Source organism: Martes martes, assembly GCF_963455335.1.
Source record: "Martes martes genome assembly, chromosome: 13".
NCBI lineage: Eukaryota > Metazoa > Chordata > Mammalia > Carnivora > Mustelidae > Martes > Martes martes.
In genome coordinates, this window is record NC_137901.1 from 10557469 (window position 1) to 10572746 (window position 15278).

Consider the following 15278-nt stretch of genomic DNA (forward strand, 5'->3'; position numbering starts at 1 on the left):
ACACTTATCCTCTCTCAAATGAAGTATCAGCAAGCCCTGTGAATTTACAGCTCAGTCCAAGATTAACAGGCGTAATCTGTTTCTCCCTGTAGCATTTGAAGTTTTGGGAAATGAAGAGAGCAAAAGTGGTTCCAGCTCTCTCCTTAACTTCTTCGCCTCTTGCAAATGGCTGTTTCAAGCCGTACCAGGGTAAGGACAGGGTGAAGCATGGTGAACGTCCAAGTGTGCCCTCTTACACTGACTGACTGTCGGCTCTTTAAAAAAATAATAATAATAATAATTTAAAATTATTAATTTGTAATGCTTGCTTGAAGTATGTGTAATATTTGATTAAAAATTAGTAGATTATTTCAAAGACTAATTGTGCCACCCATTTCAAAAAGGAAAAAATGAACAGTATATCTTTCCTTTTACATTTAGCAAATTCTTCCCTTATTTTACTGTTCACACCTTTACTGAAATAGGCAGCTTCATGTGATGCCATTTCAGTAATGACTTATTTCAGTCTATATACTTTCCAAGAACGTCACCAACTCTAAATAAGAAATAATCTGTGTCATCTGGAACTAATTTGGGACCTCCGTATTCTGGGTGAAGTTTATCTCCAGCTTCCGTACTAACTGGTTGTCTATCCCCACTTTCCTATAGAACCCTACCCAGTAGCTACTACTGTTGCTTGCAGTACCTTTCCTTGAGATTTTTCTGGAAACATAATGTTTCCTTTGGTTACAGTTTTGGCTTCATTCCTTTAAACTATAACTCGGTGAAAGAGGGGAAGAAACTTTCCAAACATCTGTCCTGCCATGACTCCGGCCGCCCCAGTTGTACTCTGCCCTGGAGCTGTGGCCACCACAAGGAGACCCATGGTCCAACCTGTCTCGTGAAATTTTTAAAAGGTGTTAGGACATGAAGTAATTTGTACAGTGTAAATGCAGTTCCCTGGTGTTGATTGTAAAACATGTGAATTATAAAATCCAGTTTCTTTTTATTTTGCTGTCATTTCAAAGACACAGAAGACAGATTAATGAATAATGAGGAATAATTATGAATCTGTTCCTATAATTAAATAAGCTCCTCCTATCTTATTTTTCTTGACTACAAAATACATAAAAATCCACAGAGCCATTTGTTGCACCCAGAAAAATTGACACACACACACACACATCATCCACACATCTCTATATAGTTTATTTAAAACATCACATGTCGCATTTATTTTTCCCCCTAAATCTTACCAATGATAAGATTATACTTTTTTCTTATAATCTATAAAAATTTTGAAAGGGTTTGGTCCTTCAGCCTTAGAGACTTTTGCTCATTCATTCTGTGTCCTAGTAAAAGAAGTAAAATTCTATTTTCAAATAAGAATTCTGAGACCTCAAATAAAATTATAAAATTTCAATCTCAGCTTGATTTTTTTTAAGTTCATGATTTTCTCTACTTGTTTAATTCATTGGTTTACATGAGTAGTGTACTATACCATACTATGTGATCTAAGCACTCCTTCGTGCTGCTATTCACATTTAGAAATAAATTTACTGTAGAGGAGAGCCTAGCAAGGAATCTGAAGAGTGGTCAAGGAGAATAGAATGGGAGGAGTCAAGTGAAAACAAATGTGTGCGTTTAGAAAATGGAGAGATTCTACCTCCTCCAAATTCTGCTAATGGCTTAAATGAGATGAAGACAGCAAATTTCCCATTGGGTGTGGCAACTGGTAGAGTTGCAGGGGAGGATGGAGGTGGGAGAAGGCAAACGTGATTGGATCTAATTCAGGAGGAAATGGGGTAAGATGTGCATCAAGAGTAAAAACAACTCCATCAAGTCATACTTACATAGAGAGAACAGAGTACTGGAACACTGCTATGGAGGGAGATGTCAGGTCAAGGGAGGGTTTTTAGATAAAAGGGAGATATAGCATTTTTATATGCTGATATGAATGTTCTAACAAATGGTAAAGGAAAAGATTGTGGCTCATTTCTGGAGTAATTTTTTTCATATAGATGATAATTGAAATCCATCGCAAAAGTGCAGTACTTAGCCTTAAATATGCAGGGCAGTTATTCCATTTTAACAAGAGGAAAGACAAAGTATGTGGGTCTCAGGCAGAGTGGGAGATTTAATGAACCATTAAGATGAACCATTGGCAAGATGAACCATTCCCTTTGGTTGCTTCTTTTTCCCTAGTGAAATAAATCAAGGACATCATCTGTGAATATGAAAGGAAGTGGCTGTGATGGAGAGTGTTTTGACTAGAGAAAATTAGTAGGCCTGTTCACCCATGCTGAGAAATTCTGGTGATAAATTTATAGTGAGATAAGGTAGAATGGTTAACATTCCAGTTTGAACTGCTGAAATATAGACATTGAGTAAGTGGAGGTAACTTTCAAGGTAAATGTAAGAGAGAGGGACAAGGAAGTTGAAAATGTATGCAAACGAAGGATTAATTTCAGAAGCCTTGGAATCCTGGATGTAAAGGGAGAACCGTGAAGATAGGAGGAAAGATATGGGCAGTGAGTAATTGGTAGGCCCGATGGACTGGAGGTCCTCGCAGCAGCGAAGAATGTTTAGAACTTTGCTATTTGAAATAATTTTAGCACTGCATTTTAATTTTGTGTTGGCTTTTTAAGGTATGACTGTTTGTATTAACTTTTTAATTAATTTTAAATTTTTAGTGATTGTTCTAGGGATGTATTACTCATTTTTAACTTACTGCAGTGCACTTAAAGTTTCTTTTATAATATTTTATGTGAAGTAGAAGAAACTCAGAATAGTTCCTGCTTTTCCACCTTATAAGGGCATATATATATAACATAATGTGCATATATATGTATTTATAAAACATTTAATATAACTTGTGATATAGTCATAATATTTTCTTTAAATAATAATATATCATTTAAACACAATAAGAGATAAGATAAATATTTGACAAAATATTTAACAAATATTTTCCTATGTTTGCCATTTCCGGTGCCCTTTATTCCTTGCTATAAATCTGAGTTGCTATCTGATGTCAATACTGCTCATGCTAAACAAATTTTTTAATTGTTTCTTCAAGAACTGGTCGTCTGGCGAGAAAGCTTTTCAATTTTTATCTCAAAATGGCATTTGCTTTGAATCTCCCTGATGGCTAGTGATGATGAACATTTTTTCATGTGTCTGGTAGCCATTTGTATGTCTTCATTGGAGAAGTGTCTGTTCATATCTTCTGCCCATTTTTTAATGAGATACCACCTTACACCAGTTAGAATGGCCAAAATTAGCAAGACAGGAAACAACCTGTGTTGGAGAGCATGTGGAGAAAGGGGAACCCTCTTACACTCTTGGTGGGAATGCAAGTTGGTGCAGACACTTTGGAGAACAGTGTGGAGATTCCTCAGGAAATTAAAAATAGAGCTTCCCTATGACCCTGCAATTGCACTGCTGGGTATTTACCCCAAAGATACAGATGTAGTGAAAAGAAGGGCCATCTGTACCCCAATGTTTATAGCAGCAATGGCCACGGTCGCCAAACTGTGGAAAGAACCAAGATGCCCTTCAACGGATGAATGGATAAGGAAGATGTGGTCCATATACACTATGGAGTATTATGCCTCCATCAGAAAGGACGAATACCCAACTTTTGTAGCAACATGGACAGGACTGGAAGAGATTATGCTGAGTGAAATAAGTCAAACAGAGAGAGTCAAGTGTCATATGGTTTCACTTATTTGTGGAGCATAACAAATAATATAGAGGATAAGGGTAGATGGAGAGGAGAAGGGAGTTGAGGGAAATGGGAAGGGGAGGTGAACCATGAGAGACTATGGACTCTGAAAAACAACTTGAGGGTTTCAAAGGGGCGGGGGGTGGGAGGGTGGGGGAACCAGGTGGTGGGTATTAGGGAGGGCACAGATTGCATGGAGCACTGGGTGTGGTGAAAACACAATGAATACTGTTACGCTGAAAACAAATAAAAAATTTAATTTAAAAAATGGCATTTGCTTTACTTTTGAAAAATACTTCTTTCTGATAAAGTTTCCTTTCTTTTCAGAACTTGATGGATATTATCCTATCTTCTGGTCTTCTTTATTTCTGATGAGAAATCAGGTAGTTTATATTATGATTCAACTACATGTGATCAATCATTTTATCTCTTGCTGGTTATAGTATTTCCCTATTATTTTTTGGTTTTTAGGTATTTCATTTTTTATGTCTAAGAGTAGTTTTCTTTCTAGATATTTTTTTTATACTTTTGTTAGGCACTTTATGGTTTTCATCAAATTTAGGAAATTTTTAGTCATTGATTCTTAAAAAAAATTTTGGAACCCTTATCTCTTTTCTGGGCTTCTGTTGATAATGTCCTGATGTTCATGGAGGTTTTCCTCATTTTTCTTTTCAGTCTTCTATTTTCCTCCCTTTTCTGAAAAATCAAATAATGTCCATTGATCTATCTTCACGTTCACCGAGCCTACCTTTTGCCATTATTTGTCTGATCTTAAGCCCTTCCTGAGACTTTTACAGTTCAGATATTGTAAATATCAGTTTTAGAATGTTCATTTATTCTTTTCTTTCCTATTACTCTGCTAAGATTCTCCATATGTTCCACAATCATACTTCCTTTCTAACTGTTTGGACAGAAAAATAAATTTCTCTAAGATTTTGTCTGCTAATTCCAATATCTAAATCATCCATTGAAAATCATCTATCTCGGGGCTCCTGTGTGCCTCAGTTGGTTAAGCGGCTGCCATCAGCTCAGGTCATGAGCCCCACATCAGGCTCCCTGCTCAGCCAGAAGTCTGCTTCTCTCTCTCCCATTCCCCCTGCTTGTGTTCGCTCTCTCACTGTGTCTCTCTCTCTCAAATAAATAAATAGAATCTTAAAAAAAAGTAAATAAAATATATTTTTAAAAAAGAAAAGAAAAATATCTATCTCACTTCCAGAATTTATGGCATGTGATAAATGCTAGAAAATATACAACTAATATTCCAAAAAGCATTCTGGAAAGCAGTATCCTAGGACAGTTGCTGATAAAGATCTATTTCACACTAGTGTTGAAGAGTTGTTGAGTTGAGGGTTTGGATCAATAGAGAGGAGCAGGATTTTTGAAGATATGTAAGGGAAGGGATTGGTTCTTATGGCATGTGGAGAGAAATTTAAAGAATTGGGACTATTATATTTTCCTTTACTTGACTGTGTTTTTGTCCGGTATTTGTAATCTAGAAAACTTACTGCTATAATTCTCAATGACTAATGGACTTCATGACATGGAAATTACGATCACACTGGCTGACTAAATAGCTAAAGTATTTGAATTCTTAAGCAACAAAGACCTTACTTACGTTGATGGCTTTGCCCTTAGTAGGAAAGAATGGAGTACTTTGTAGGACAAGCATTGTTTTCAAATAAAACCAATGTAATTTGCTTTGAGAAAGTTATTTACTGACATATATAAATTAATGGCTTCAAAAGTACAATTCAGAACATGTTTTGTTGAGGAACACTAAATGACATTTTTTGATGTTTTAAATAGATAAATTTTAAGTCATTGGTTCACCTAATTTGGCTGTTGTCATTTTTCTTGGGAACTTTAAAATGTTGTCTTTAAAATAAAGAGGGAAAAGAGATTTCTTTTATTTTTTCTTTCAAGCTCTGGTATAATAAAAACAAATTCATACATACATTTCATACATACATACATGGAGTGCACATTTGATTTCTTTTCATGAATAGCATTTTATTATAATTGACATGCTAAATATATTGAATAACATACGGTCATAATTTTATAATGCAGAAGTTAATATTATGAGAGAGAATTTATGCTTGAGTTGATAGAATAACAGTTTGATGACTATACGTCAAATTTCACACATTACACAAATATGTGTCTGGTTGTCAACTCTTAACGGGCAATAGATTGGTTGATGTAATATGTAAAAGACACGTGAGCTGATTAGAGAAGATGCTGACTGGCAACAGGTGGGCAAGATATCCCAGTGTATCAGCTGGAATTTCATTCCAAAAGTACATAAGTTATAGATTCTCTTTAAAAAAGAAGTGCAGAAAGGTCAGGGAGCATACCCAAGAAAGTAATCCACTTTGAGTGATTTTTTTTTTAAGTGTAGAAAGATAGAAGGGAATATTTAATGGCAGTAACCATTCTTAATACTCCATATTGAAAGTTTAAGGTTTTGCTTATTGGCATCCCTGATTGTTAGTTCAACTTATTTTAAATATATGAACACACACACACACACACACACACACACACTCGTAATTTTATGTTAACTCCCCAAGTCCTGTTTATCTAAGCAAATAATCTAAAGAGATGCTGGCCCAAGGAGAACAAGGGCTGGTTGCACATAACTGGACACTTCTGTTAGCATTTACTTACTGAATATCAGCCTAATGCACTAGGTATAGTTACTCATGTACAAAAAGCAATTAAAACACATGGGATCACACTAAATGTTATACAGGAGATCATGATGGGATGATGTGTTAGCAACAGGTTTGATGGCTACATGACGTCGAGTGGTCAGGAAAGATCTCAGATATGATGCATGTATAGAGTGTTAGGCTCAGTTCTTACCAAAATCTATTTAAAGACAGTGCCTTATTACTAATTGCTGAGGTTACAAGATTATCACTTCAGACATCGCTAAATTATCTTTCTTCAGTTCTGACATCTTCTGTTTGTGCATCACCATCAGTCCTGACATTTGTTTAATTGCTTTTAACTGCTCTCCTCAGCCCTAGTGCAAAGCCCAAGCCGGACCCTCTTCTTTGAATTCATGTTGGTTATACTTTGTCTCTGATTCTGTACACCACCACCTAGCTTATTTTCTCCTAGTTGGTTTTTTGTATCTTATCTGTTACCATTTCCTGCTTTATACTGCAGCTCAGGATTCATGATCAGAATCTCTTGCCTCATGTCCTGAAGCATGAATCTTTGAAAATGTAGGGCTCGTAAGTTAATAGTTTCTTGGTTTTTTGTTTGGTTTTGTTTTTTGTGATTTTTTTGTTTTTTTCATATTGAATTCAGCCATAGATTTGTCTTTTATTCTGGGAGTTCTTTGTAGAACCTAAGTATTTCCTCATTTTTACATGAGTCACACAACTACCTTTTGCAGTAAAATGAAGTATTTACAAGCTCTGTTTCTGTCATTCTGTTTTAGTGTTTGTCTTATAAAACTGATAATTTGGGCTTTGGTTGAGAACATGCATTTTGCAGTCTCCTTTTAAAGTAGCTGCCTTCCTGGAAAAGTTCTACTCGTTTAACAAAACTACTCAAATGTAACTTCCAATCTAATGCTGTCACTTACTTCCTTAGTAATACTGAGGTGATTCTCACTTCGTATTTACATGGTGCTTTATAGCCAGTAATATCCTACTTCAGTTAGTTTGTTGTCATAATTGTCTGTGCACATGTCTGTCTCTTCCACTCTTCCGTGCCACCCTAAATAGAAGATTCTATTGCATATTTATCCTTGCACCCCCTGCCTGCTGTTGTATGAAGTAAGAGAATCGAGACCATTATTCCTCTTCTCAAGGTTCACTTGAAAGTATATTCTGGGGTCGGGGAGTGGGAAATGTTATTTACATATTTGTAGAGACATTTTAAGCAATAAATGAAAATTCAAATACTAAATCATGCCAATGTGTATAATTGAACTTACATGACTATCTCTTTTTTCATTGGGGTGAAAATTTACAAAGATTTTTTGAGTGTTCAAGAGAAAGCCTATACAATAGCAGACAAGCTATACAACATAGCTATAACAAGACAAAACAAAACACAGTATAGAAACCCAAAGAATGTAGAATAATTGGTCTTCTGGTTGTCAAGGTAGCTTTACTAGCACATAACAAACTAGTCTTTACTATAATAACACGAGAAACATAAGGCTGCGATAAAATAATCTTCTGACATGTTTTGGGTACCTAAGATCATTTATTATTTGATTCCCACAATTGTTGTTATTTTCTCAGAGGAAACTTAAAATTAATTACTCTGAATTCAAATTTAAGGAAAAAAAATAAAAGAAATAAAATTTGCCCAACTACTATTAATTTTGTAAGTATTAATTATATGGGTCATGATTAATTGATAACTGCTTTTAAACTTTATCATAGGAAAGATATTTAATGCCACACAAGATTTTACAGCAGTCAAGTAGTTTCTGAGTGTTCTGGGTAACAAAAGAGGAAGGTAGAGAAGTCGTAATTTTAACTTGTGATTTTACCACCATACTGAAGGTTTATTAATGGTCTCTCAAGATAGTTATGATGCACATTTACTACTTAACACCAAAAAGTGCATTATCAGAAACATAGTAGATACAAAAGAAGAAAATTTATTTTTAATAGAGGCAATAGTATTTAGCTTTATGAAAGATATGCAGATAATAAGTAACTAGTATATATTTGCTTTCTTTTAAGCAGTTGATGTACTGCTATTTCTTCTTTCTAGTAATAAAACTCACTGTGTTAGCAATCAAGGGCATTATTAAAATCACAGTAATATTATGTAATGAACTGCATTAGTGTATAATATAACAGATTTTATGTATTTATATATGTGTGTATATGTTGATATAATTATTACTTTAAGAGCATTTACAAGTTACAATTTACAGTCTCTCTATAGTCCTGGATGGCTTCAATGTTTAAAAAATCTTACTGATTCTCCAAGCACTTAACCTTTAAATAACCAGCATTGATGAGAGAGGAATATACTGAAATTTTCTGCAAGAACCTGACTGAATGACATGGAGTCAGTAGATCTATAGGTGATCCATTGAAAGGCCAAGGCTTCTAATAGTTGGGAGCATAAACATAATTAGCTGTCAGAAAATCTTCTAAATTAGGGCAACATAGATTATTTTTTCAAAACAGCAAAACCATAACCTATAAAAATGTATTTTGACTGATAAAATTTAAGTGCACATTTGGAATAATTCTCGTTTTCTTGTTATACAAAAAAAAAAAGGAAAGAAATTAAAAATGGTACAAAATAAGAATTAAGCCATCAAGCCACGAGAAGATGTGGGGGAACCTTAAATGCAAAGTACTAGTGAAAGAAGTCAATCTGAAAAGGCAATATATTGTATGACTCCAACTCCATCTACATTCTGGCAAAGACAAAATGATGGAGACAGTAAAAATATGTTACCAAGGGTTAAGGGGTGGAAAGGGTGAATGTGTGGACCATGGAGGATATTCATGGCAATAAAAATACTCTGTATGATATTTTAACAGTGTAACACATCATTATACCTTTGTCCAAACCCACAGAATATGCAACACTGAATGAGCCCTTATGTAAACTATGGACTTTGAGTGATAATGGCATCAGTGTAGGTTCATCATTTGTAACAAATATACATACCACTCTTGTGGGGGAGTTTGATGTTGGAAGAGGCTGTGGGTGAATGGGGCAAGCAGTAGATGGGAACTCTCTATACTTTCCATTCAATTTTGCTGTGAACATAAAACTTCTCTAAAGGTAGGGGGGTGGGGATTTCCAGAATTGCGGAGTAAGAAGCTTTACTGTCCTTCTTCAGCTCTACCTCCGTGCTCTATTTGGGGAAGAAATGGTCCAGAAGATGGGTTCACATTCCCCCTCCCCAGCTTTTAGTATGAGACTACATTTTACTTACTGAGGACAGTCTGCCCACTTTTTTCATCCACCAAGTCCCATGAAGCAGACTTATGCCAGTCAAGCATGATTGAGAAGAGTGTGTTTCCATTTCTCCATTAACTCCACAAGAAAGACTTTAAAACAAAACTTTTTCTAGAGGTAAAAAAAGGTATTTCATAATTATATATATATACATATATATATGTATATGTATGTGTGTGTGTGTGTGCGCGTGCGCGCGCGTTTCAGTCGTCAAGAAGTTACACCTGTAAACAAACATGAATCTAAAGACAGGCTCAAATACAGGAAGCAAAAACTGGCAGAACTGAAAAAAGAAATACATAATTCAACAATGATCATTGGAGACATCAATACACCACTTCCAATAATGAATAAGACAATGTGGCAGAAGATTAACAAGGAAAAAACATTTTAACACTATAAACCATTAAGACGTAAAATTCATCTGTGGAATTCACCACTCAAAGCACAAAACTCTTCTTCACAAATGCCAGTTGAACACTCTCCAGCATAGACCAGATGCTAGAACTTAAAAGAAGTATAAATAAACTTAAAGAGATTGAATTTTGCAAAAATAGTTCCTCTGACCAAAATGGAAATAAATTAGAAACTTGTAGCAAAGGGATATTTGGGAAATTCACATATATGTGGAAATTTATTGCACACCTCAATAACTAATAGACCAAAGAAGAAATCATAAGGAAAATAAGAAAATCTGAAGCAAATGTAGAGAAAACCACAACATACTAAAATTCATGTATGGTATAAGGAGAATTTGCCTTGCAAGGAATTAATAGCTCTAAACATTATATTAAAAAAGAAGAAATTTCCTGAATCAATAACTTAACCTTCTAATTTAAGAAAATAGAAAAAGAAGAGCAAACTAAACTCAAAGGAAACAGACGGAAGAAAATAATAAAGATTAGAGGAGAAATAGATAAAATAAAGCAAGAAAAGCCATTGAAATAAATTAAATCAAAAGTCACATCTTTATAAAAATCAACAAATTGACAGTTCTAAGGTAGACTATGCAAGAAAACAGAAGAGACTCAAATTGCTAAAATCAGGAATAAAAGAACTGACATCACTCTGGAATTTACAAAAATATAAAAGGATAATAAGTATGAACAACTTCATGCCAGCAGAGCAAAACCAAACTGAAACAGAAAAACCTAAAAAATGAACAAAAACTTGGACATTTGAGCTGTGCATGCAGGTTCTGTTCTCTGTTGCTCATTTCTAATAACTACTTAGGGAAATTACATGTAAAACTATAATATCTGGTACATGATGAATTCTACCTCTGTCTACAATGACCTGTACTGCCATTCTGCTCCCTCTGTAGACTTATTATTGCCCAACACAGTATTGCTAGATGAACTTTAAGTGTTAATAAGGTAATATATAAGTGTTAATAAGGTAAATATATGATTTGTCACTGAAACCAAGGCATGTTTTGGGGTGTGAAAGTGGTTGCTGCCAAAAACATGTGGATACTATGAATGTAATAATGTAATAATGACCATTCATTCCAAGCACACATATCAGCAGTGAGTTTTAAGGCAACCTAACCGTGTAATCATTGGTTAGCCAAGGAAATGGAGACGGAAATGCTTATTTGGGTGGATTTCTGATGATGGTTCTTAACATTTTTGAATACCTTCTTCAGTAGGCATCGAACCAGCCAACCTCTCTCTTTTCAACTAGGAGTAAATGACTGGAGCAAGTCTATGCTCCATGTTGAATAAGAAAAAAAATTTTATTAATCCCTTATGAATCTAGAGAAATTTATGTACACTCAAGCCTATAAGGCACTTAAATAGCCCTCCATTATGTCCTCTACTTGCAACAGATTCTGGATTCAGAACGCATCAAACTCAATAGTAAACAAATAGACACAGGCCTTTACATTTCAACACTGGTGGAAGTACCAAAGTATTTCTTAGCTTTCACTTCAAATAAAACTACCTTCTATCTGCTAAATGCCAGGAATCTTCGAAATTCCTAGAAAAGTCCTAAGTTCTTTCAAGCCTGTGTAGAAAAATATTATGCTTTAAGAGATCATTTTTCACAGTCCTGAATCCCCCAGTAAGATGCTGTTTTCTTCAGATAAAAGCATGTTTTTTTTTTCTTAACAATGTGTTCTTGACCTTAAAATTAACTTCCTTCAATAAAATTTTCTTTAACTAATTGTACTAAACAAGGCATAATGGAAACAGAAGAGGACCATACATAGTCATATGTGGCTTATATTTCGTGTGAGACAGATATAAGATAAATACAGCGTATCTTTTTCTTCTCGTATATGACCAATGCCTTTTCATCTCAGAAATCCTGACATGTTTTAGTACCTGGTTGTATCTTTCCAAACACACTTCTGAACTGAGCTGCATCTGGAAATCTTTAAAGACAAAAACAAACACACAAAAACTTTCCCTAAAATTGGCAGGTGCCTCTTTTTACTTTTAAATTTCTTTAAATTTATGAGAAAGTTTTATCAACCCCTCATTTTCACATTAGGTATGATGTCAGTTGTGAAGGCATTTGTGAAAATATGCAAAATTATTGGCATTTGTAAAAGGATAGACATCTCTTTGCTCTTTGATATTGTAGTTATCTTGTGATAACACTTCTTATTGTTGGGCTATATAAAGCGGTAAGTCTAACCATCCAAATAAATCATACTAAGTATGCCCTTATGGGATGAATACACTTAAATATTATTGTTTCAGAGACGAGGGGTCATACTACTTTTGGCTGAAGAATGTGCATTAATGACATGAGTGAAGAAAGATTAAATATCACATTATGGTTAATTTCCTTTATTGTGCATGTACCAGATCCAGGGACAGGTTTTTAGGCATATAAAAATATATAAAATATATATGAGTATATAAAGCCAACCACAGTAAATTATATTTTAATTAGAAAAAAAAATAACTAAATATAGACATAGACACAGATATAAGTAAAGAGTTGCATTTAAAAAAAGTAAGTTTGAGGATAGACATGAAAATATGGAAACACATAGAGATAGAATGTAAAAAAGAAATACGATTATAGGTAATGATGATTAAAGTGAGTAATAAGTCAGTCTGAGAGACTGGAGAAACATGGAAGCTAGCTCTGTTATGTTTGATAATTTTCCTTTTCATAGAATTTTTTTTCTTTATTATGAACTTGTGTTGCCAAGGTGAATTTCTAAAGAGAATTTCTAAAAATATTACAAAAACTCAAATTATAAATGAATCATTCATATACTAATTTTTCCAGATTGTGCAAAGATGATATATCCCTGCTTTCTGAGAGCAGTGTGTCTACTTTTGCCTTTCAGTTATTTAGTCTTTATTATACTTTATATTTGCTTATGTCCTACTGTTCTGCCTGCTTCCAAACCATAGGAACTTTTTGACCTTTACAATTCATTTGCTTTAAATCCTGTCTTACACCTAGTTTAGCACTGACCATATTTTATATTCAATAAATACCTGATGGATTCAATCAAAATGATTTTAATTAAATCCAAAAACCTCATTACTTGAAATGTTATGGAAAACAATTACAGTAAACTTGGAAATGCACATAGATAATTTTGTTTTTATTGGTTATGTAAAATACTACTTAATTGAAGTATGAAGGGAATTGTAAATTTAGAATTAATTTTAAGCAGCCATCACTTCAGATTAGTCCCCAAATTAATTTCTGAAAACATGGTGACAGATTAGGCAATGCCATAGCCCTCCTATAAGATAAGTGCAGAGGGGTGCCTGGGGGCCTCAGCCCTTTAGGTGTCCGACTCTTGAGTTCAGCTCAGGTCGTGATCTCAGGTTTGTAAGACTGAGCCCCATGCCCAGCTCCATGCTCGGCAGGAGTCTGCTTGAGATTCTTTTCCTGTCCCTCTGCTCCTCTCCCCACTCATGCTCTCTCTGTCTCTCAAATGAATAAATGAATGTTTAAAAAAGTAAGTGGAGAAGCTTACCCTTTGATGCTTGTTTACTAACTTGGGACGCAAAGCCTGGGTAGCTCTGTTTACAGAGTATTGGGTTCTTAGTGATTGGCTGACACTGCTGTGGTCAATCAGAGAAGTCAACAGTATGAAGAACCAAAGACTACCAGTGGCCATGATGTAGTGGAAATCAATGGAGTCGAAAACAATGGAATCTTAAGTTGTTACTGTGTTTACTACTCAGGATTTAAAAGGTAGCGCACAATTCTTTAGAATAACATATACCCTGCTAGTGGAGAGGTGGAATGTACACAAATTAAAAACCCATTTGTTACTGGAAATCAACAGGCGTGAATAACATCCATCAAAAGGAGAGATGCAGGTTAAACCATAGTTGGCAGAAATAAATATCTGCACAGATTGTTAGTGTTTGTTATTAAATATGTTAGCAATATTATTTAATTTGCTTAACACTTATATTTAATATATTTTAGAAGACGAAATATAAACAGAAATGTTAACTGAAAATGTATATGTTAAATATTTTTTTGAAAATAAGTTGCTTATAAAGTGTGTCTTGGCTAGAAAAAGAAAGAAAAAGAATACCGTTAAATAGATATCAATATTTTAGGAAATCACGGAAAGAGATGAGAAATGCCTCCACTTTTTCTTTTCAAAAATTGATCATACTTTTCCTAGACTTAAAATTATATTTGTGTTGCTTTTACTTTGAGAACTATGACAATACCATTGATTTGACATCTTCCTCAAGAAGTTCAACTTTATCCCATAAGTGGAGGCAGTGATAAGAAAAAAGATCCCATAGCAATTTGAAATTGGTGAGTTTGGGAAGGGAAGGGAAGGGAAAAACAAAGGACTGCAAATGGGAAGATAAAGGAGTTGAGACGGCGGAACATACCAGCTGATCACCTTCACTTCTAATCTTATCCTAGATTTTTGCTTCCAAGACGAAAATCCTAATGAAACAAGAAGCAAGCAAAAAAATGGAAACAAAAACCACACATTTCTCATTTGACTAACAGAAACTTAGCATTCCTTTAGAAAGTTTGTGAGTTGCCACCAGATCTAAATGCAAAATTTCTACGAAAGGATGCATAAGTTACAAATGTGACTTAATCATCATTTTCATATGAATGGCTAATGCATCATTTATAATTTTTGAAATATGTCATACATATGAACACCTGTGTAATGGGACTGTATGACAATATAAATGATTCTAGAGAAGAATTGTAAGTGGCATCGGTAGACTTTAATATGTTACTGATCTACATATCACACTATTTAAATTGTTTGCTTAATAGTACTGTTTGTGAACATGAAACAGAAGACAGATCGGCAGTAAAGAAAAAAACAAATCTGTAATACTGAAACCAGTATGTTGGGGGAAAGTTACACATTCTCAGTATAGAGAGAAATTAAGGCATTCATCTAGGATGATCTATCTAAGGCAGATCCCCCACTTCAGGAAATAACCCAGTGTCAACAAATAATCCTAAATCACAATCATTGTCATATACATACCGAATATTTCACAGGAATTGTTTAAGATAATTTGATATACAGCAACATTATTTCCAATTAATATCTGAAATTGAATGTGATATGTGAAAGATAAATACTTCTCAGCTTAGAAATGATACTATTTTCCTCATTGAAAATTTA

At 34.3% G+C, this 15278-nt stretch overlaps 1 pseudogene across 1 annotated transcript; it reads right to left on the bottom strand.

Moving 5' to 3' along the window:
* Positions 1–501: 501 nt before the first annotated feature.
* Positions 502–805, bottom strand: LOC308354018 (10 kDa heat shock protein, mitochondrial-like; annotated as a pseudogene). The gene has a single exon. The product of its transcript is annotated as a 10 kDa heat shock protein, mitochondrial-like (transcript).
* Between the last annotated feature and the right edge of the window lie 14473 nt (positions 806–15278).